The sequence below is a fragment of the Archocentrus centrarchus genome, chromosome 8, assembly GCF_007364275.1.
Source record: "Archocentrus centrarchus isolate MPI-CPG fArcCen1 chromosome 8, fArcCen1, whole genome shotgun sequence".
In the NCBI taxonomy this organism is placed as follows: Eukaryota; Metazoa; Chordata; class Actinopteri; order Cichliformes; family Cichlidae; genus Archocentrus; species Archocentrus centrarchus.
The window spans coordinates 5,884,632-5,892,735 of record NC_044353.1 but is presented as its reverse complement, the minus strand read 5'-3'; the positions used below and the strand labels follow the sequence as shown (position 1 = coordinate 5,892,735).

General features: G+C 41.5%; 1 pseudogene; it reads left to right on the top strand.

Annotated features, from left to right (window-relative positions):
* The first annotated feature begins 1,492 nt into the window (after nt 1-1,492).
* LOC115784270 (amine sulfotransferase-like) lies at nt 1,493-5,694 on the top strand (annotated as a pseudogene).
* Nucleotides 5,695-8,104: the final 2,410 nt, after the last annotated feature.

The window sequence follows — 8,104 nt, the reverse complement described above, 5'->3', positions numbered from 1 at the left end:
AAAAAAGATTATTATTAAAATAATTTTGTCACATTATGTTCTGCAAGTATACTTTTAGCCCTGATTTATGCTGCAGTATTGAGTCTTTGTGGAGCCTTCAAGCTAACCTGTATTTAAATTTCTGTAAATTACTTTTTGGCCTATAATCTGTCAAACACATCTTTCATGAATCATATCAAGTCATTCATAACTCCTGTCACGAGGTGGAAACTGCAAACACTTTTTGGCAAAGTGACTTTTATGTATTCTTTATTTATCAGGGTAAAATGGTCATTTACATGAAAAATGTATTTTTTCAGAGAGATTTGGCTGACTAATATATATTATATAACTAATGTAATATCATAGTTCCATAACAGAATTTTTAAGTGGTCAGAAAGGACTAGATTCATTATAATGTAGACAGAATAACACAGAATTAAAAAATTTTTTTATATATAAGCCCTTCATAAATCCTGTTGTCTACAGTCTATTTACTAATATAAGCAATGACATTATACATAAAATACACACACACAAAGAAACATTGTAAATCATTTTTTGGCACAACTCTGTGCAGGTGCATTATATGTTAATTACCATTAATTATTGAGCAGGAACTCTATGCCGTAACCTCTGTGACAACCTGACATGTCTCTCCCAAGAAATGCAACTACACGTCAGGTCAACACAGCCTGCAGCAATTCTGACTGGCCTGTTCAGCAGGTCGATTCGCCCTGTGCATTTGTAAATATTTGTGCAGAAAACAGCTGACCAAAAAAGTGTCTGTGTGTGTGTGTGTGTGTGTGTGTGTGTGTGTGTGTGTGTGTGTGTGTGTGTGTGTGTGTGTGTGTGTGTGTGTGTGTTGGGGGGGGGCATTTTATTTGTTTCTATCGGACGACACTGGAACACAACCACAAGATAAATAACACATAAATGAACACATTTGCTACAGGGTGGTATCTGCGGCAAACACTGCAGCCCTGCCAGTATAATCAGTAGTTGCTGCCAGTATAACCAGTAGTTGTTGCTGGCCTGAATAATTCTGATTTAGTCTGAAGCTGAACATGTTTCCTGTTTGCTCTGTGCTGTAATGGACCAGCCTTTGTGTGAGTGACTGTGTTAAATAATCATGATTATGACTTTTTCCATAATTGTGCAATCCAAGTCTAGGGGACTTGTCGCAATAAGAGTTACCTTTTTTAAAGTATGAATCAAAGTTTTGATTCATTACTAAAATGAGGCTGATTAGTGTAACTTTCCTATTCAAGAATGAACTATATGAACTAAAAGATAAAGTTCAAGAAAAGCAGTTTTATTGAAGCTTTATTGTCAAGAAAAACAAAAAAGGAGGCAGGAACCATCAAATATTTGGGACTTCTGACAAGTTTCAGTGAAATTCTGCTTTTTTCTTAGTTGATTGCTCAGTACTAAGTTAATTCGTCCTATCTATGGCTGTATCTTGATAACCAAGGTTAGCTGATAAATTAGCACACAGCTCCATTTCTGAAACATGGACCCTCCTGGCTGCAAAACAAACATAGTGGCAGCCAGAATGATTAAAGGAAAGCTTCAAATCGTGGTGACAACAACCTGCTTCAGATGAAGTTGCTTATACATTTATAAGAAGCAGCTCTTAAAACTAGTAGGAATTAATAAGCTACATAAACTCAAGTTCTCATTAAAATACTTAACTATTTTGAAAGTGTCATAAGATTGGATTCTGTTTTTATTTTCTTTTTTAATGTCAGATCGTGTATTTGATGAGGAATCCAAAGGACAACGTTGTGTCTTAGTATCACTTCAGCAAAGCCTTTGCAGACCTGGATGCACCCAAGAGGTTCGATCAGTTTCTCAAGTGGTATCTGACAGAAATGGTAAGGTTCCTCACCTCCACTATCTGCATAGTGATGACGACCAAGAAGAGTTTTGGTCTGATAAATGATAACCTATATTTATGTGATCAGGACAAACTGAAGGATATTATTTCAAATTGGGTTGTGTTTAACACACTTAAGGCATAAACTAATGGATAATAGTCCACCTATATACTTTATTTTATGTTTCTTTATACTTTTCCCACATTCCAAAGAGGACGCCATCGCTGTAGCTCTCCACTCTGTGTTGAGCCACTTGGAGCAGCAGCAGAGCTACGCTCGCATGCTCTTTGTGGATTACAGCTCAGCGTTCAACACAATCATCCCGGACATTCTCACCACCAAACTGCACACCCTGGGCCTCCCCCCTCTCACATGTTCCTGGATCAAGGACTTCTTAACCAACCGGCCCCAGACTGTGAGACTTGGCCCCCATCTCTCCTCCACCCGCACACTGAGCACTGGCTCCCCACAGGGCTGTGTGCTGAGCCCCCTCCTGTACTGCCTCTACACCCATGACTGCAGTCCGGCCCACAATAACAACCTCATCGTCAAATTTGTTGACGACACCACAGTGGTCGGACTCATCTCAAAGGGAGATGAGGCAGCTTACAGAGAGGAGGTCCTGAAGTTGACAGCCTGGTGTTCAGAGAACAACCTGGTACTGAACACCATGAAAACCAAAGAGATCATCATCGACTTCAGGAAGCACAGGACTGACCCAGCTCCCCTCTACATCAACCTTGAGTGTGTGGAGAGGGTCCACACCTTCAGGTTTCTTGGTGTCCTCATCTCTGCTGATCTCTCTTGGTCAGATAGCATCACAGCTGTTATCAAGAAGGCTCTGCAGCGACTTCACTTCCTGAGGGTCCTCAGGAAGAACAACTTGGACTCAAACCTGCCGCTGACCTTCTACCGCTCATCCATTGAGAGCCTGCTGACGTACTGTATCACAGTATGGTACGGCAGCTGCACTGAGGCAGACAGGGTCAGGCTTCAGAGGGTAGTCAAGACAGCACAAAGAATCGTTGGCTGCCCTCTCCCCTCCCTGATGGACATCTACACCTCCTGCTGCATCAGCAGAGCCAGGAACATCATCAAGGACAGCTCACACCCTGGCTTTGACCTGTTTGACCTGCTGCCCTCTGGCAGGCGCTACAGGTGCATCAAAGCCAGAACAAACAGACTCAGGAACAGTTTCTTCGCCAGAGCAATCACCACCCTGAACTCTCACACTCACCCACCGTAACTGTGCAACACCCACATCTCTGTGCAATATTAGATTATTCATACTGAACAATATCTAACATTCCTATATTGTGTAATATCCAGTATTCATTCACTAGTGCAATATTCATTCACCAAGTGCAATATTCATCATCTTCATTATTATATGTATACACGCATTTACTTTCTTACAATGTACAGATGCACCAATGTAGGTATGTATGTATATATTTTTATACATTCTATTTTTTGTATATTTTACACATTGTTTATTTTCTGTATATCTCTTGATCATATTGATTATACTAGATTATAATATTTTTATAATATTTTTATTTTCATTTTAGAGAGTTTGATTTTCTGTTACATGGCACTGAACAGGAGTGGCCCTCCAATCTCATTGTACATCCTGTATAATGACAATAAAGGCATTCTATTCTATTCTATTCAGTTTCACAAATATGCTTTTGACATGATAGGATAAGATAAAAATCATTGACAGGGCATTATGGCCATGAGCCACGGACACAAACATGTCCTAGAACCTTCTACCTACTCACGCGAAGGGTACACAGTGCATGTGCCTCTCCTAAGCAAACAGAGATTAGTCACACAATAACACCAAGCAGCTCACAATAACATCATAGAGTCTTTTGACCTCATATTCCACTTTTTGATGAATTAAATTACTGCTATTCTGTTGCCTTCTATAGAATTCAATATATCTTAAAAAGTCAAACAGACTTTAACCCAAATAAAACCAAAGTGAAATATAATACCACTGAAAAATGCTGCGTCATTTGATGGAAATTAAATTTTCCAATCTACAGAGGGCTGAATTCAAAGACACCCCAAAAATCAAAGTGAAAAAATGATGCAGCAGGCTGGTCAATTTTGACAAAATTTCATTGTAGCAAGTCAAAATGGTACTCAGTAGTTTGGATGGCCTCCATGTGCTTGTATGCATGCCCGACAATGTCAGGGTTCCTAATGAGACAATGGATGGCGTGCTGGGGAATCTCCTCCCAGATCTGGACCACGACATCACTGAGCTCCTGGACAGTCTGAGGCACAACCTGGTGGTGTCGGATAGACCTAAACATATTGTCCCAGAGGTGTTTCATTGGATTTAGGTTAGGTGAGCGTGGCGGCCAGTCAATGGTATAAATTCCTTCATTGTCCAAAAACTTCCTGCATAGTCTCATCACATGAGGTCAGCCAGTGTCGTGCACCAGGATGAACCCAGAACCCACTGCGCCAACGTAGGGTCTAACAGGTGACCCTCATGAAGTCTGTTTCTGATTGTTTGGTCAGAGACATTCAGACCAGTGGCTGCTGGAGGTCACTGTGTAGCTCTGGCAGCCGCTCATCCTTTTCCTCCTGGCACAAAGGAGCAGAGAACGGTTCTGCCGATGGATTAAGGACCTTTCATGGCCCTGTCCAGCTCTCCTAGAGTAACTGTCTGCCTGTCTCCTGGAATCTGTTGTTAATTTCATTTACACCAAAGCAGCTGAAACAGATTAACAACCCCCTCTGCTGCTTAACTGACCAGATCAATATCCCAGATGTTTGACTTGATGCTATACTCTGATTAAAAAGTGTTTGAGAAGTATATTTACTTCCTAAAGTGCTGACTTTATTCTGGCATTTTTCTTTGGAGATAAGTTAAAACTCCAGTGGCCCTAAGCAACTTATTCTGAGTTAGTTTCTAAGATTCTAAACATTTGCAAAGAGGACCGTGCAGTTATCCATCTGTTGGTAAAATGAGTATAGAAAGAAATTCATTTGTCTAGCAAAAACTTTCTTCCTCCACCCCTGATATCATGCTGTTTATACATAAGTGCTAGTGGGGTATATTTATAATCAAGACACACTTGATTTTATTGTAGGGTCTTTACCTTACAATACAAACCACATTGAGGTGACTGTTTGTTGTGATTTGGTGTTATATAAATAAAATTGAATAGAATTGAAGTGATTTTAAATGAAAATGCCAAATGACTGCCTGCATTTTGCCACCATACAGTAGCGCCATCATCCTTCTTTGACCACATCAGGGAGTGGCATTCAAGCAGAGACCAGTACAACATCTTCTTCCTGACCTATGAGGACATAATTATGGTAATATGATTTTTCACAATTTTGTTGTTCATTAGAAACAAATAAATCTCTGGCAGAGTTTGAGATCTTTTCTCTGTTGGGTTCCTGCTTCACTTTCAGGACCTGAAGGGAGTGGTGAAGAAGCTCAGCAGTTTCTTGGGGAAAAGCCATCGATCAAGTTGAGGAAAAATCCATGAAGAATGACCCGAAAGCAAACTATGAGCAGATTCCACGAGAGAAGTTCAGTGGAAAATTCCTGCGCAAAGGTAACACAACAGACCTGCAGCTGCTGTGCAGAAAAATATTAACAGATATCAGGTCTAGAGTTTTTGTCTTCATTACAGGTCAGATTGGAGACTGGAAGAACACACTGACTGTTGCACAGAGTGAAAGAGTCGATCAAGTCCTTCAGGAGAAACTTGGTGATTTGTCTCTGAAGTTCATCTGGGAATAAGCAGAGCAGCCACAGCAGCTCTTCAGGGTTCCCCGGGATTTTAAAAAGTCATGGTATTAAAATGTAAATCTAAATGTATGAAGGAAAAAAGAAAGAGCTGTAAGTTTTGACCTCTGAACACAGTCCCCATTTAGTTTATGGTCTTGTTTTAGATCATAATCTAATAAAGCATGAAATTCATTCTATGAGTCAGGAGGATTAACCAGCCCATGAGCATCCAGTTTTCAGCCAGTTTTCAGCCTCGCTCATCACATCAAGCTCGATGTTGTGTCCACTGTGTTCAGTTAGAAAATGCTCTGATACACTTTTTGAACTTCAGTACATGAAATAAAACACAAGACATTAAAAGCAGTTGTATAATCTGTTGCCTTTATTTAATGTCAAAAGGAATTAAACTGTTTCTCTATGAAGGCTGTTTGTGTCACCGAGGTCAACTCCACACTTCAGTTATCATCATCTGAAATGAAAACAGTTTCAGTGTAAAAGGATTAATAAAAGGACCTTGTTATGAGTTATGAGTAGCTCCTTGTGACTCTAGACATTCGTGTGATTGGATGTTCATAAAATGTTAATGATCAGACAGACCGGACAGGTGTACTATGAAGCAAGCTTAATAGCTTACAGATGACACTATATTGCCAAACGTATTCACTCAACCATCCAAATAATTGAATTCAGGTGTTCCAAGCTGCTTTCATTCTTTACATGCCAGTTCATATTAAAAATCACCCATAATGATTATTTCTTTGTTTTAGCTGATCATAAAAATCTAACTTTGCTGAAGTTTGATGCTATATGCAAATGAAAGGACATTTAACTAGAAATGGTGATGGTCAACACATTCAAGTACAACTCCTTTTGGCCTTTCAGCTTGGTTACATTTTATCATGTCTTTAACATGCAATAAAACAACGCTCCTCTCCCTTGCTTTCTATCTTGTCTAAATATGTTATACTATATTTGATCCTCAAGGTTGATTCTTCTGGAGTTCTGGGAGTTTGATGGTTTGGTTCAGTATCTTATCTGTTCATAGAATGGAACTCCTCTGGACAGAGACTTTTGATGAGCTGCTCCAAGAATCTGCCAAGAATCCAAGAATCTGGAATCTGCCAGAGCCACTCTTTCAGTGTTGGTGTTACAGCTCATAATGCTCCTGTTATAACTAGGACCAGTTTGGATTTTACTTTGCACATCTGCAAAGTAGATGACTTCCTCTGTCTGTTCTACCTGGCTCAGGTAGTGCAGCTCATCCAGGATGGCACGTCAATGTGAGCTGTGGCAAGAAGGTTTGCTGTGTCTGTCAGCGTAGTGTCCAGAGGCTGGAGGCGCTACCAGGAGACAGGCCAGTACACCAGGAGATGTGGAGAAGGCCGTAGGAGGGCAACAACCCAGCAGCAGGACCGCTACCGTCGCCTTTGTGCAAGGAGGAACAGGAGGACCACTGCCAGAGCCCTGCAAAATGACCTCCAGCAGGCCACAAATGTGCATGTGTCTGCACAAACGGTTAGAAACCGACTCTATGAGGATGGTATGAGGGCCTGACATCCACAGATGGGGGTTGTGCTCACAGCCCAACACCGTGCAGGACGCTTGGCATTTGCCAGAGAACACCAGGATTGGCAAATTCGCCACTGGCGCCCTGTGCTCTTCACAGATGAAAGCAGGTTCACACTGAGCACATGTGACAGAGTCTGGAGATGCTGTGGAGAGCGATCTGCTGCCTGCAACATCCTTCAGCATGACTGGTTTAGCAGTGGGTCAGTAATGGTGTGGGGTGGCATTTCTTTGGAGGGCCGCACAGCCCTCCATGTGCTCGCCAGAGGTAGCATGACTGCCATTAGGTACCGAGATGAGATCCTCAGACCCCTTGTGAGACCATATGCTGGTGCAGTTGGCCCTGGGTTTCTCCTAATGCAGGACAATGCTAGACCTCATGTGGCTGGAGTGTGTCAGCAGTTCCTGCAAGATGAAGGCATTGAAGCTATGGACTGGCCCACCCGTTCCCCAGACCTGAATCCGATTGAGCACATCTGGGACATCATGTCTCGCTCCATCCACCAACGTCACGTTGCACCACAGACTGTCCAGGAGTTGGTGGATGCTTTAGTCCAGGTCTGGGAGGAGATCCCTCAGGAGACCATCCGCCACCTCATCAGGAGCATGCCCAGGTGTTGTAGGGAGGTCATACAGGCACGTGGAGGCCACGCGCAATACTGAGCCGCATTTTGACTTGTTTTAAAGACATTGCATTAAAGTTGGATCAGCCTGTAGTGTGTTTTTCCACTTTAATTTTGTGTGTGACTCCAAATCCAGGCCTCCATTGGTTAATAAATTTTATTATTTATTTTTTTGAGCAGTATATATATATATATATATATATATATATATATATATATATATATACACATCTATCACTACGGCCTTCTTCCTCTGCTTGTTCAGTGTGTTAGACATCACTAGTTTTTCT